This window comes from Phoca vitulina, unplaced genomic scaffold (assembly GCF_004348235.1).
Source record: "Phoca vitulina isolate PV1807 unplaced genomic scaffold, GSC_HSeal_1.0 scaffold14, whole genome shotgun sequence".
In the NCBI taxonomy this organism is placed as follows: Eukaryota; Metazoa; Chordata; class Mammalia; order Carnivora; family Phocidae; genus Phoca; species Phoca vitulina.
Genome location: NW_022589717.1, coordinates 28185652 through 28201940, shown reverse-complemented (window position 1 = coordinate 28201940; position 16289 = coordinate 28185652). Strand labels below are relative to the sequence as shown.

The window sequence follows — 16289 nt, the reverse complement described above, 5'->3', positions numbered from 1 at the left end:
CTAGAACCATTGAAGCTCATCCAGGGAATTTAATGAATCTCAAACAGGAGAAATTAAAATGAATTCACATCTAGACGCATCATAGTGTAGAACACATAGAACAGTCAGGATAAAGAAAATATTTTAAAAACAAGTACAGAGAAAAGACAGTTTCCTTAAAAAAAGGAACAGCAGTTTGGCATTTGGCTGAATTTTGATAGCAACAGTGGCAGCCAAAAGACAGTGGAATAATATCTTCAGTTTGCTGAAAGAAAACTGTCAGTCATATATCCATACCCAGTGAAGCAGTCTTTCAAGAAAGAGGGAAAAGCAGAAACCTTTTCAGGAAAAAAAAAATTGTGATAGTAATATATTATTCCCAGGATGATTTCTATTTGCTTTTAATTTAACATTCTGGACCACTGGCAGTCCCTTTAAGTAATTACTCCCTTTCATAGCAGAGGAAAGGATCTAACCTTCATGCTGGGTTACCAGGGCCAAATAATGATAATACCTGCATAATTAACAGAAATTTTCTCTTTGGGGGCGCCTGGGTGGCTCAGTTGGTTAAGCGACTGCCTTCGGCTCAGGTCATGATCCTGGAGTCCCGGGATCGAGTCCCGCATCAGACTCCCTGCTCAGTAGGGAGTTTGCTTCTCCCTCTGATCCTCTCCCCTCTCATGCTCTCTCTCTCTGTCTCATTCTCTCTCTCAAATAAAGAAATAAAATCTTTAAAAAAAAAAAAATTTTTTTTCTTTGGAAAGCACTACCCTTTATATTGTTAAATTTGCTGTTAACAGTAGACTTAGATTTTCAATATTTGACATTCAGAAAGTTTAAAAAGTATCTTTGTATGCATAAAGAACTCTAGTTTCCTTTATCAAAAATTATCTCTGTGTAATAGTAACATTGTTATATTATTCAAAACTTTTAAATATTACTTCCTGTTTTATGAGATAGCTGCTTAAAACGTTAGCTTAAAACTTTAAGTTAATTTAAAACAGAAAAATCTGGGAAGAAGACAGCAATCCAGTTTTTATGTCTTTCTGAGTTTATGTATAAGTAGATAAAGTACCAAACAAAACAAAGAACCTGTGGGCAACATTTACCCATGACATTGTATTTCCTGAACCCTGAAATACAACTGGGTAAGGGCAAAACACCAATAGCTACAAGACCTGAATATATCAATCAGTGTATTAGTAGGAAAAAGCAAAAGGGAAACAACGGGGATCAGACTTGGCAACGGGAGACCCCCTCAAATAGTTAACTGGAAAAGCCAGCTGGCCAGTTAACAGATGAAACTAGTAGGTCTTTTGCCTACTCCAACAATGAACGAGTGCTGAGTGCCGTGGGCTCTCAGGACTATAAGGGCAAGGGTAGTTTAACCCCTGTGAACTCTCAAAACTGACCTACCAGGCTGTCAGGGCTGTCTTTCAAAGTAGGGCCTCCTCACCCTTAAGGAGAAACTGTGGGAATGGAATCAAAATTGCATGGAATAGGGACAAAGGAAAGAGAAGTGCCAAATGAAAGTTGGGGAGAATAGAGCCAAGACATCTCAGAAAGCAAGTTGCATGTTTTTTTTAACACTATATACAATAGAACAGGGAGCTCCGTAAAACTAGAAAGACCATTTACATTAATAGACCAACGGTATCCGGAGGAAGGAAAACCAGAGACCTAAATTGTGCTGAGACCACATGTGGAAGACTGTTCAGTTTTGAGTGTTAAACTTTGAGAGGAGTAGTCAGTTGGAGCTCTTAGGATGGTGAGGGAGTTCAAGTCATGCCGTATCAGGAATGATTTAATGAAATCGGGGTGGTTATGCTTGAAAAAATAAGCTACATAGCATTAGGATTAAATTTCATTTGGGTAGCAACCAGAGAGGCCATACTGGGTAGAAATTCAAGGAGGGAGAATTTCAACTTCAGTAAGGGAAGAAGTAAATTTAAAATGGTCAAGGGCGCCTGGGTGGCTCAGTTGGTTAAGTGACTGCCTTCGGCTCAGGTCATGATCCTGGACTCCCAGGATCGAGTCCCGCATCAGGCTCCCTGCTCGGCAGGGAGTCTGCTTCTCCCTCTGACCCTCCCCCCTCTCATGCTCTCTCTCTCTCATTCTCTCTCTCAAATAAATAAATAAAAATCTTTAAAAAAAAATAAAAATAAAAAAATAAAATGGTCAAAAAGTACAACATGTTGTCCAGGTGGTAGAGGCTGCCGATCTCTAAAGGTATTTAAGCAGAGGTTTGGTCCTCTGTCATCAGTACTACTACTATTTATTGAACACCTGCTGGGTGTCAGGTGCTAATATAAGCACTTGACCAGTGTTAATTAATATTTACAGTACCCTTTGTGGCACATTTTTCATATGCCATGTTTATGACCTATTAAAGAGAATCTAGGAGTCTTAATATCTCGCTTCTAATTCAGCTCTTCCCTTCCTTAGCTGTTGTGATGTTGGGCAGGGTACCTAAATTTCTAGAATCAGTTTCTGAAGCTCTAAAATAAGGGGATTAGAAAAGAATACCTCTAAAGCTTTCTGGTTGAATCTATTCGTCTTTGCGTGGCTCATAACTTTTCTGACCACCTAGAGCAGCAGTTTTCAGATTTTGGTCTTAGAACCCCTTTACACTCTTGAAAATTATTGAGGACCCCAAATAGTTTTTGTTATATAAATTCTATTTATTGATATTTATTGCATTAGAAATTAAAACTGAGGGGCGCCTGGGTGGCTCGGTCGATTAAGTGTCTGCCTTCGGCTCAGGTCATGATCTCAGAGTCCTGGGATCAAGCCTTGTGTCGGGCTCCCTGCTCAAAGGGGTGTCTGCTTCTCCCTCTCCCTCTGCCCCTTCCCCTGCTTGTGTGCACTCTCTCTCTCTCTCCTCTCTCTCCCTCTCTCTCAAATAAATAAAATCTTAAAAAAAGACAGTATTTAAAAAAAAGAAATTAAAACTGAGAAATTTTAAAAGCATAAACAGTTGTATCAGCTATTAAAATAATGTCATCATCACAAGTTATGGTCAGAAGTTATATACATTTGGAAGAGAATGAGTACAAAAGCCAATAACCTCTTGGTATTATGAGAGTAGATTTGACTTCAAAGATCTGGAAAGTCTCAGCAACTCTCAGGGGTCCGCCTGCCACACTTTAAATACTACTGACCCTGTTCCTGTCCTTTGAGAGGTTAGAGAATGGTTTTCTTGGCACTGAAAAAGAGGTGGAAATGCATCCTTCTCCATGTAACCAAACTTTGGTATGTTTTGGTTTGGAAGATAGTTTAACCTGTGAGTACTCTAACTCAAATTGTAAAGATTTGAATTTGAGTATCTTTAATGATTGCTGATCTCCTTTCTTCTGTTATACTTAACTCATGATGAAGTTAGCCTATTTAAGCCTTCTTAAAAATGATAACAAAGGTGTTTAATAGCTAATAAGAATAACATATTAAGTACTCAAAGATGTCAGACACATCTTTAAACATTTAACATGCATTATCTCTGTAATCCTTACATAATCCTGTAAAATAGAGGTACCATTTAAAGTTCCCTTTTGCAGATGAGGTAACTGAGATTTAAAGACATTAAGTAAATTTGCTCAAGGTCACATAGCTAGATAGTGGTAGATTTAGAATTTGTGTAGTCTAACTACTGAACCTGGGCTGTTACGTTAACCCACTAGATTTTATTCAAATTCATGCAGCTGTTTCACTGTTAAGTTGGCTTTGACATTGTGCTGAAATGATCTATTTCTTAATGTTCCTCATTGATATTAGTATTATTCCTTCTGCTTACCTCAAAGGAAAAACTGCTGGAGCCAGGAATGGTTTATCTTTGATCACAGGACTGTGTGATTTCCACTGCCCTGGGAATGTGATTCTGACCTCATTTCTTCATCTTTAAAATAGAATCTACATCATAAGTTTGTTTTGACAATGAAATCAGGTTTCATATGTAAAACATTTAGCAAGGCCCGGCACAAAGCAAGATTCAATAATAGGTAATACTTATTTTGCAGTTGTTGAGAATTGATAAAGAAATGAGATTACAAAGTTGGATAGCGACTTTGGGTTATAGTCTAGAATTTGATTTCATTGTTATACTTAAAATCTTTTCAATTTAAACTGTCAAAATACTTGTAATCGTATGTAACTATAGAGCTACATTTATAGATTCAAATATAGCTTTAAGAGTACTTTGTAACTAGTGGGCAAAAGCAATTAGAGTGTGTGCATGAGTTTTGGGGTGTGGGAGATATGGGGTGCCCCTTTTTTCCTAAACGGGGCCTGGGAAAAATCTCATATGATTTCTTTTACTTTGCTGGGGGCAGCCTAAAAGCCTTTTTTGTTTTGTTTTGTTTTGTTTGACAGGGCCTAGACCCATGGTCCATGACCCTGATTAGAAGACAGGTGGTGTTTAGGGGTCTGAGGAAGAAGAGTGGGCTCTATCTTAGGAAGGTGCTTTTATATCAAAGAGATAGTTGTAATGGTGTCCTGTTACTGTCACTTGTGCCATTTGTTTCTCTTGCTGCTGTAAGATCCTTAATTATGCCTTGTTGGGAGACAAGTTGGCCCGGTGGAATGAACATAAGCCTTGTTCAGGCATTGGTTCACAGTTTTAAACATGTTTGCTAAGTCTTGCTAACTGTAAATCTTTGGGCAAGTGACCTTAGTCTGAGCTTGTTTCCTATTTTGTAAAATGGGAATTATGATCTCAGTGTTCTCGATTAGATGAATAAGCTGTACCTAACATAGTGTTAGTTCATAGTGGGCTCTCTGTGAATGTTTGCTGATTACATGAATGCCGTGGAAGCATCTTTACTAATCTGAATATAATACAGACTTCTTAACTTATAAGATTTCTTCCTAATATTTTTGTTTCTCTATTTGGAGTAGGTGAATTGCTGCAGTAGGAAAAAGGCATATTTTTATGGCTTTCATTTATTATTATTCTTTTGGTTAGTGATCTAATTTTTTCTAGGTGGGAAGAATAACTTCAGAGTGAAGGAATCCTATTAGAAACTTGAAGTTCGGGGTGCCTGGGTGGCTCAGTCCTTAAGTGTCTGCCTCCGGCTTGGCTCAGGTATGATCCCAGGGTCCTGGGTCGAGCCCCTCATTGGGCTCCCTGCTCAGCGGGAAGCCTGCCTCTCCCTCTCCCACTTGCCCTGCTTGTGTTCCCTCTCTCACTGTCTCTGTCAAATAAATAAATAAAATCTTAAAAAAAAAAAAAAAAGAAACTTGAAGTTCTAAGAAATATTCTTCCTAACAAATCTGAAAATCACTAGTTTTGGAGAGCAGTGACCACTCTTACTGTCTTCCTAGTTATTTGAATGGCTGAGTTTAGTGATAAAATCCTTAGGCAGTCCTCATTGTGATAAGGAATTTGAGTTGTGACCAACCCACAATGCTTCCTCTTAGTTTTAGATTGAGTGTACAACACAGCATTGTACTGAGATTGAGGGTGTTTGGAAGTTTGAGAGTGTTTTACAACCACTGCCTTGTTAGGTTTGTCCAGAGATACTGTTCTATAACCTGAAAAATTTTAAAAATTTCTTGTCTGAAAATTACAGATCATTACATAAGGGATCTAGTTTACTAATTTAATCATTATGACAGTATTGCTTTATTTCTACATAAATAGAGAACATCTTTGTAAGAAAATAATGATACTTCTTACCATTTAGAAAATAATAGCTCTCAGTCTTTACTAAAAAGGAAGGAAAAAAGAATAATTTTAAGTGGATTATAAATGTTTCTTGTTATTAGAGTTAATGTTTTAGATGTTTTAGATTTTTTATTTTCTTGGTGGTGGTGATAGTTTTTACTTTTTTTGCTTTTTCAGTCACTATAGTATTGCCAGATAAGGACAGTGGTGGGCAGTGATGGAGTCAGGCTAGAATGAAGTTTATTTTATTTGGTTTCACTATAATTACATAACTTTTAGAAATTTTTCTTGTTCGTATGTCTTACAAATGTCTACCTCGGGTAGATTTTTTTTCATAATTTTTTAAAAACTATTTTTATAGCCATTACACTTTTTTTTTTTTGATTCAGAGCTTATGTCTTTGATCAACATTTTATCACCAGTACCTAGCTCATGTTAGAGTTTAAATATTTCTGTTTTCCGATTCAAATACGCATTTTCTAAAACCACACTGTGTTCAGTGTGGTCAGGCAGTGTTTTCCCCCAATACGCCTACTCAGCCTTCCAAACAAGAATTGGAAGAGGAAGATGGAATGATGTTTCTTAGAGTCTGTCTGTGAATAGTGATTCTCTGATGTATTCATCTAAATGAGGTAATTGTTTTTCCTCAGTGAGCAAGAAAAGAAACCCAGGCAGCAGTTACCTGAGTTCTGACATGCCTGCTAAAACCCCCCAAAAACCCAGGCAAAGGGGCATCAAGCAGTAGCAAATGAAAATAGAATTTCTAAATTTAAAAAGCAGATAAGAAGAAGATATTTTTTCCCCTTTGTGGTCCACATTAGTCGCCATGCTAAAACTATGCTGAGATGGGAACTCTATTAAAAAAAACAGACTCATTAGTTTTCTATAGACAGTAAATTTTCTATATTATACTGGTGTGCTTTTTCTGAAGTTCAAAACCTTATTGTAAAATGATAGTGAGGCAGAATAGAGGCCACAGCTAAAAGGAGTTGAGTCAGTGCTCATTGTGGTAGTGTTGTTTTCCTTAAAGATGCTGAGTTAGTTCTGAAATTTAGCAGATTCTTGTTTTTCTTTGTTTTGTGGTCATCAGCTCCTTAGGGTAGTGGCTTCAGGATTGGTTTTCCTTCTAGTACAATTGCTATTTTAGCTCTTTCACATTCTTCATTCAAAGTTTTCTCTACCTGCTATAGAATCTAGCTTCACAGTGAATGATTGCTGATTCCTCAATGCTAGGTATTGTGGACACTGGGAAAACTGCCACCTTTCCTGTTGAAGTGGAAAAATCAGTATTCTGGGCTTTTATCCTCGCTCTCTGATGTGATCATATCTGGTGTTAGTGTAGAGAAGACCCAACTAATGGGCCCAGAGCAAAGAAGTAAAGTCTTATAGAAGACTTAGAGAAAACATTTCCTTACTCAGTGATATGATCATGCTCAAATGTAGGCCTACCAGCTAAAAAAGTACTTCCTTCACTAGGCTTATCTATGCATAAAAGTGTGATTTTTGAATCTAAAATATTATTTTGACTTCTTTACTGTGAACTTACCTCTTTAATGTAATAATTATATTTACTTCGTGTGCTTGTTTTATGCTCCACAAATACCAATTCAGGGTCAAACAGGAGATAAGCTGGCACGTACAGATTTCCTTTTCATCTGAAATGAGACTGTTTCTTAGCTTACTCTTGATGTTCATTGAGTAAGAAAAAGATTGTTTGAATGTGTGAGAAGTTGAAAACTGAAGCATAATGTTCACTGGTTTCTTATGAATAACAGGATATTCTTTTCTCCACAGAAACCCAGAACTTGTCTGGGGCAGATCAGTAAAACTCATCCTGTGTAAGACTGCAGCTCTTCCTTTTTCTCAAGGCAAATTCTCATAATCAGAAGATTCAGAAAAAGAGTTCTTCCCAGTGATCATTTGTGTTGAAAGGGAAGAAAATCAGCTCACATTTGTTCTGTAGCTTCTCAGGTTGTTTCCAATAAGACTTGAGAATTGATGATACCCTTTAATTAAGCCCAAGCAGCAGTGGAAACATTTCACAATCTCCTTTTTGTAATGTGATGTTTTCCAAAAGTGCATTTTCCTTTTAAATCCAAGAATCTTGTCTCCTGAAGTCAAAGCTTTTCTTCATGTCTTACAGAGACTGAGGAGTAAGTGCTACATTGGCTAGTTTCTGCAGCCGTTCTTCATCTTCAAAGTATTCCACAAAAGCTAGCCTTCTCTTGTCTTAAAAGGACCCCTTTTAGCTCAAATACCCTGTTGAGAATTTTCCTCTGCTGAGCCACTGGATTTCTTTATGTAGTAGAAAATGTTCTTCAACATCCTGGAGTGAAATGACCTTTGTTTAATGAAGTTAGCCATTTTGTAGTGTCTTGCACACATTTTAATTTTGTCTCAAGAGTTTTTGACACCAGTATATAGATGCCTTCTGTGTTAATGCAGATCCCCAGAGAAGTAGATATCAAGACAAGATATGATGGGCAGGTAGCCCCCCACCAGAATTGGCTGTTGGAGCATTCCCACCATGCTCAGTCATTTGCTGGGAGAAGCATAGAGGCATTATGCCAGGTGTAAATGTTGCAGTGGATTCCAAGATGAGGGAGCAAGTTCTGTTGAAGGGGTATCTGAGCAGGGCACCGTTGTGGCCACTATACCCTCCTTAACCTATTTGGGCTTTGACACCGTCCTGCCACATGGACACCTTTCTTACCCTGCTCACGTTTGATACCCTCACCCAGACAGATGTTCTCATTTCTGCTCTGCCTTTGACCTGCTGGTGTTTTCCACTATTGGATCACTCCTCACCCTTCTTATTCAGGCTTTGACACCAGTGCTGGTCCACTTTCTTTTCTCCTACCCTCCTCCACATACAAGGGGGCCCTCCTCACTCTGTTTAAATTGATCCCCCCCCTGCTGTACTGCCACCCTGCCTCCCACACATATACCTTACTGGCTTGGCTCCACCAGATGGCTTTAGGACTAAATTGTTGAGGGAAGTGATAGTAGAAGGAAGAGGAAGAGCCACCAGGTTTCTTAAATATGCAGTTGGCTAGAATATGGTTCCATTCACTGAGATAGAGAAAATAGTAGGAGCATCTAATTTGGGCCTCAAGTCTCTGTGTGTGTGTGTGTGTGTGTGTGTGTGTGTGTGTGTATGTGCGTGTGTGTGTGTGTGTGTGTGTGTATGTGCGTGTGTGTGTAAACAGGAGTTTGGATTTTAAGATAATGGATTTGGGGTGATTGTGAGACTATTTGGTAAAACTAGTAGGCTCAATAGAGGAGTTTGGCTGGAGATAACAGAATTGGTTGTCATTAGCTTCTATGTGATAGTTAAAACCCTAGGTTTCAAAGAAGCTGCAGAGAAGGAAGGAGCTAGCAACAGAGAACAACAGGTTCTGAGGAGTGATACCAAGAAAAGGATGATACCAAGGGAAATTGAGGGACAAGAGAGTTTAAAGAAGAGGGAGTGCTTGTTCAGTAAAGTAAAAAGCTATAGAAATGGTAAAAGATCCAGTGGGATTTAACAACCAGTTTTGGGTGGTTTTTTTTTTGTTTGTTTGTTTTTGTTTTTAAGATTTATTTATTTATTTATTTATTTATTTATTTATTTGAGAGAGAGCGAGCAAGAGTGGGGGAGGGCAGAGGGAGAAGGAAAAGCAGAAGCAGACTCCTTGCCTAGCAGGGAGCCCGATGTGGGGCTCCATCCCAGAACCCTGGGATCATGACTTGAGCCGAAGGCAGGCGCTTAACCAACTGAGCCACCCGGGTGCCCCTAGCAGCTAGTTTAAAGTTTAGTTTTAATGGAGTAAACACAGATTGCAGAGGTAGTAGAGTTAAATGGGAATGAGGAATTAAATTTGGCCAAAACAAAAATAATCAGTTAAAAAACATAAAAAATATGTATTGTCATGTGAACTGAGAAATAGTGTTCAATATCATTTCTAGTAAAGATATATATGATTGATGAACCACGTGGATTTAAAATGTTCAAAACCATAAACCTTAATGAATATTTGCTGCTTACATGAATACTTGCATCATGCTCCCCATATTGTTCATTTTGTGTTGCTTTTGTAAATCTCCATTATTAAGGACCTATTCAGTCAATTTTGTAGTCCTTGGAAGATTTCCACCTTAAGTTACATCTATGGTTTCCCAGTTAACCACAGTATAAGCGATGGGGAAGTAGAATTACTCAACAAACTATGTGCTTTTGAAGTATCAATCTTTTTAGTCACATACTTGTTTTTTTATAGCTTGTGTTAAAATAACAAGAAATTTGATAAAAGGAAAAAAATGATAAGTATTAAGGCTAGATTTCTACTCAGTTTTAAAAATACTACACAGAACGTGTTCAGTACAATGTTTAAAAATGTGTTTAAAGTTATCGATATTGTGTTTGTGACGTGGCTTGAAGTTCTTTGGTAAAGAAAGTGCATAATTGGCTTTAAAAAGATTTAATAAATATTTACTCACTAAAAAAATGTTTTGAGGAATAAGCTGAGCATTTTTGGCTTTGGGTAGGTACTGAGGATAACCGTGGTGAAAAAGGGAAGTCTTTTTCGTTAGGGAGCTTAAATTCTAGTGGGAAGATAACACAGATAACAAATGAGTGGACAGATAGATAGGCATTTACTGTATTGCAGACACTAGTCTAGTGTTTTTATACATTGTTATGGAGAAGAGTAAAACAGGGCAAGGGTGAAAGGGAATATGATGCAAGGGAGTTATTATTTTAAATAAGATGATTAGGGAAAGTGTCATTGCTTAGGGGACATTTGAACTGAGTCCTGAAGAAAGTAATGGGAAGAACCATGTGGATATATGAGGAGAGCATTCAGGCAGAGGGAATGGCCAGGGCAAAGGCTCCGAGATAGCAGCATATTTTCTTCTTCAAGAAGGAACAGCGTTAGAAAGAGTGAAGCAAAGTGAAAAAGAGAGAATAGAATATAAACTCAGAGTGGTGGGGGTATGTGTAGATTATTATACAGAGACCAACAGGCAACCATAAAAATTCTTTTATTCTGAGTGGATTTTTATTCTGAGTGAAATGGGAAGCCCTTGGTGGATTTTGAGTCACTGAATGATATGATGTGACTTACTTTATCGTAAATTCTAGATACTGTTAATCAGTTTGGCCATAGTAATTAATAAATAAATAACTTGGAGTGTAGAAATATGAACTTGGAGTGCTAGTAAGTGGTGGGGCCACAAGAGGGCTCCTGATGATCAGGGAGCTTCCTTTAGGATTCAGGGAAGATCCTAAGCTGCTTGCAGAAGGTGATTCTAAGCTTTGAGTTATCCTTCCCAGTGATCAGTACAATTTGGTTTATTTTCCTGCCATCTACATCTTAAAGCTTCTTAAATGACTTTGTTGCTCATGTCCAGTGGATTGTACCCTGCCACGTAATGCTAAAAATGTCTAAAAATTGCACAGTCTTTTGGAGGCTTTGGCTGTTTGCTTAAGTCACCCCTTGTTTTATTAGTGTAACTAGTGTTCCCCTGTTACTTAGATTTCAAGGTAATTTCAAGGTTAGTGTTTGCCATGGAAACAGCTCTAGTTCACTCTGAGACAGGCTTTCAGAGCTCAATTTGTTTAACATGTGTACTTGCCCACATTGATTCCTTTAAGCATCCTAAAATAAGTTCAAGTGGTTTTAAGTAATCAAAGATCTTTTGAAAAGCAAGGTTCATGAGAAACTAGTTAAAAAGTTTCTGAGAAACTAGTTTTTAAAAAGCACTGGAATTCAGTCTGAGGTGTCAATAAATCAACAAGGTATAATGACTAAACGTTACCCAGTATTTTCTAGGACTTGGGTAAAGTCCTGGAGTAATTCTCTTATATCACAGTAACCTTATTTCTGAATTTTTTTGAAGAGCAAAATTATTATAATACTTCTTCATCCTAGGATGGAGGTGACTGTAGGAATCTCTTCTTTTAGGCATCCTTAGGTTCAGAACTGTCACTATAATGAAAAACGCTGCCAGAAGAACACTGTTCTGCCCCCTTACAAAGGGAAAAATGATGTCTTTCTCACCCTTTTTCTTTCAAGCAGTTACTTTATACAAAGTATAACTTTATTTAATATGAGCTATCTAAACTTCTGATTTATTTCTAAAGAAGTTAGTGATGAATGTCTATTAGAGCTTCCAATTTCTTTGATCATTTATCCTTTGTTATATTTCCAGAAGCAGCCAATAGGTAATGCTGTGGCTTCTTTGTTGGTATCTCAAAATACTATGTGAATCTTGCATTGCAAGTAGTGCCCTGTCTAGAGGACTTAGATAAAGTAGGTACCATTCACCCTCATTATTTGTAGATTCTGTATTTGCAAATTTGCCTACTCACTACAGTTTATTTGTGACACCAAAAATCAATATTCATGATGCTTTCACAGTCATTTGTGGACATGAGGATGCACAGAGTGGCAAAAAATCACTTGGCATGCACATTCCCATCTGAGGTCAAACAAAGTGACACTCTGCCTTCTTGTTTCAGCTCTCATACTGTAAAAAAGTGTCCTTTTCATGGTCAATTTAGTGAAATATTTGGCTGTTGAAAATGGCCCCCAAGCATAGTGGCGAGGTACTGTCTAGTGTCGAAATGTGCCTTATGGAGAGCATATAGGTGTTAGATAAGCTTTGTTCAGGCATGGGTTTATAGTGCTGTTGGCTGTGAGTTCAGTGTTAATGAATCAACAATATATATTAAGTACATGTCTTTAAATAGAAATATACACATGAAAAGATTCTATATTGATCAGTTGGCCAAAATGTTGTGACCAAAGCTTGCAGGAAGTTAACCCTGTGTTTCCCCTAGGGGCAGTGGTTCAGTATTTGTGATAACTTTATGGAACACAATTACTACAAATAATGAGAATGGACATGTTTAGGTAAGGTGGTGATTTATAGAGACTTTAGGTATCTGAAATATTTCATAATTCCCTCTCTCTAAACCATTGTTTTAGGTTTGTTTAAATACATACATCCAGAGTTATTTATAATGTAAAATCTGATTTTACCATGGGTTCTGGTCAGGTTAAAAGTCATTGATTAACTTGTAAAGAAACTTTTCTAAACATTATCCTCTAGAAAATTAAAATGTACCTAAAACATATAGTGTTCAGTAAATATTTGTTTTATAGTAATAATCTTTGAGCATTGTAGTGATTCTGGTTTTGGAAAAGAAGCCAGTATTTGCCCCTCACCCTGCTCACGCGCACTCACACACGCTTTCTCTCTCAAATAAATAAAATCTAAAAGAAGGAAGTGTGCATTTTTGGGGTTAATATTTTATTAACTTTTGCTGCATGACAGTTTCAAGTTTTAGATCAATTGTTTTTTAACGTGGGGCTTTATAAACTATTTTTAAAAAGGTTCTCCCCCCCTTATAAGAATACTTAGTTGATTCTGATTTCCTATTACTAATTGGATAAATGCTTATTATTTTAATTAGGTCATTAGCTTACTTAATAGATCATTATTAGAAAAAACTAATTTCCTCAAAATACTGGTTTTTTTTGGTTTAAATTTGAGTTTATGAATACCAACAAAATGAAATTTTCATTTCTTTTTTCCATTCCCAAAATGGGTCAGAGAGCTCCAATCCAACATATATACTACTTGGACAAATTTTTATGTAAGTCTGTCACATATTTTCAGCCTCTTCAAATATTCTGGGATTCCTAGAATCTGACTTTTAGCTTTGTCATTGTATATTTTATATTGGCTATGCTTTAAATCTGATTCTTCTACTTGGATTTACTATTTTTGATCAGGTCTATCTGTAAGAATCTGTATTATTTTGAAAGCTCTTTATATGCCATGGTTGTAAATATGAGTCAGTTAACTTTATTGGCTTAAATTAAAGACGCTTTCTTCTCTGTTCCTCTCAATATAACACTAAAGTTACACAATGGTAGTGATTTGACTTTTTATTATTCCTGATTAGTAACAGAAGTGTTCACTGATGATCAGTACTAGTACTATTTTAGAAATGCCAGTCATAAACTTTCTGTTTGTTGATAGGCTACTTACTAACAGTCTCCTCCCTCTTTTGCACATATTCTTTATGATTAGTTTTATGACCTTTGTTCTTTCATTTTTTTCACCTTGTAAGTTGCTCTTAATATGCCATTTAACCCGTTTCTATCTCTTTAAAATATGCTTGTTTGGTTGGCACACAAAGGGCAATTTGCTTGGGGGGCTGCATTATTCCAGGCAATGACCCTGATTTCATGCTGTTCTATGCATAAACATCCAAGTGAAAAATGTCCTTATTAGTGTTAGGAGAACTAGACTTTAGATGCAATTACTAAACCAAGTTTTTAATTCTTTGATGGAAACCTATGAATAGTAGATTTACCTTTATATACATTGGGATAGTATATATATTCATTTGTGTAGGTCAGTGTTTTTCAACATGTTATTTTTAACATGCTTTTCTGTGATGTTTTCATAGTTTGTCTTTTACATATATGAGTCATAAGATTTTGATGACCTTTATTTTCTATAGTTTATTATTTTATTTTTTGTAGAAAACAACAGATATATTTAATGTGCTTTTTTTAAAACCCTACTTCCTACCTCAGATAGAAATTTTGTTACTGTGCTTATGAGTTGTAAAGAATCACTTGACTTTTAAAAGCCACATTTAATATATATTACATCATGATTTATTGATTATATTTGATCATCAAAATCTCATGCACCTAGTAAAGTTTCTCTCCTCTCTCCCTAGAGGACTATTTCAAACCCCTTTCTTCAAATTTCTAGCACCTCCTCTCCCAAGATCACTGATGATAATGGCGACATTGCTTCCTACTTTAAAAAGAAAAGGAAAATAATTGAAGGAATGAGTAGGGAATTTCTAGACTTCCACCACTTACAAAAATCCACCTGTTTCCAACTGTTTCCACATTGAGAAATACGGTAAAAAGAAATAAATATGAAGTACCTATAATACCACTCTTCTTTCCCATCTTTTACTATAAATGAAGTATCCATTTTTTAAACTAAAACTAGTCCTTCCAATTTTGAACTCATTCTCATCATCCCCTTTTAATTACTTACGAATATCACTTCACCATTTCTTCTCTTTCTCGATTACATTATCAACTTTTTGTTTTGTGCTGGGTCATCCTTGTTAGTATACCGATATACTGCTAGTTCTCCAATCTTAAAGAATAAAAAATTTTCTCTTGACTCTGTTTTCCCTACCAATTACCACTCCCTTTAGTTTGTTCCTTTTTTGTAGCAAATTCCTAACTTGCTCGTACCCATCATCCCTATTCTCTCTTCCTAGTCTCTTAAATCTACTTTAATCAGATTTCAACTAATAAAATTCCTGTTACTGGTGACTTCCATGTTACTGAATCCAATGGTCAGTTCTTTCTTTTCATCCTACTTGATCTATCATCAATAGTTGGAATTTTATACTTTCTCCTCCTGGGTATGCTTTCTTAAGGGCCTTGAGGATGTCACTCATTCCCAGTTCTCCTTGTTAGTCATCTTTGTTGGTTATTCTTTCTCTCAGAATGTTGGAGTGTCTCACAGCTCAGTCATTGGAACTCTTCTCTTTCTATACTTAACTTCTAGTTGTAATTAGAATTAAAAAATTTCCCCCCCACACTACAGCTTTTTTCTTAGAAAGTGTAGATGAGAGAAAATAAAATGAAATACTGCTATTTTAAAACTACCTTCCAGACTTTCAGACCCCATTTCAAAACTTGGAATGAGAACTATGGCCCTTTGGGAGATTCACCTCTGGTGGCAAGGGTTTGAAAAGGAAATAAGGCTGTTTTATCTGAAGACCATTGTGATATAATATAATGTACTTATTCTTAGGACATGATAGAATATGGATATTGTATTTCTTATATCTCATAAACCTTAAAGATATTTTTAAAAGGAATTTTATATGAGCTTGGGCAGTGTGTTGGCATGATTTTATGTAACCTCAAACATGTCCATATAGATATCTGCAAAGGATGAAATTTAAGAATGAGCATTATGAAAAGATTCTTTATCAGATCAAATTTTAGAGTCTATAAAACATAAAAGCAAATGTGTTTGATACGTAACATTTGAGAAATATGGTTAAAATTAAGTTTAAGGCACTTATAATACCACTGCCTAATTGTAGTTTATATTTTGAAATATTGTCTTCTAGTCTTTATGCAGTTTAAAAATCGTGCTGTGATCATATAAGTACCTGTAATTTGCCCTTAGCATAATACAAACATCCATGTTCTCACAATTTTTTAAAATGCACATCGTGTTTAGGGATTGCACTATATATATCCCATCTCATGGATTCCTTTGTCTTGAACATTTGGGTTTTGATTATTTTTATTTACATTTATTTTTATTTTTTGCTTTTGTGGATAAAGCTGCAGTGAGCATCCTTTGCATAATTTTTTTTTCTGTTTTAGGATTACTTCCTTAGGATAGATTGCCAGAAGTGGAGTTACTGGGTCAGAGGGTATGAACTTACGAACTTTTTTCCTTTTTTTAAAGAAAATAAAAATAATTTTTTTTTTGTTTATTTGCGCTCCAGTTGATTTATATTCATTGTGAAAAATGAAAAACATAACAATTATACTTGGTACCTGTCAGAAAACCATGTCTTAAGGCAAGGTTCTATGAT

General features: G+C 36.2%; 1 protein-coding gene across 9 annotated transcripts in view; it reads left to right on the top strand.

Annotated features, from left to right (window-relative positions):
* FBXW7 (F-box and WD repeat domain containing 7) overlaps positions 1–16289 on the top strand; it is a 217896-nt gene that overhangs the window by 109925 nt on the left and 91682 nt on the right. For 7 of the 9 annotated variants that reach the window (XR_004300497.1, XM_032412996.1, XM_032412994.1 and 4 more), the window contains one exon: positions 16075–16124. The exons of 1 other annotated variant lie outside the window; for it this stretch is intronic. The gene's annotated coding sequence lies outside the window, so the exon portion shown is untranslated. Of the gene's footprint in view, positions 1–4954; positions 5057–16074; positions 16125–16289 lie in introns of those variants that run through there. One more of the 9 variants, XM_032412995.1, reaches the window with a different exon arrangement.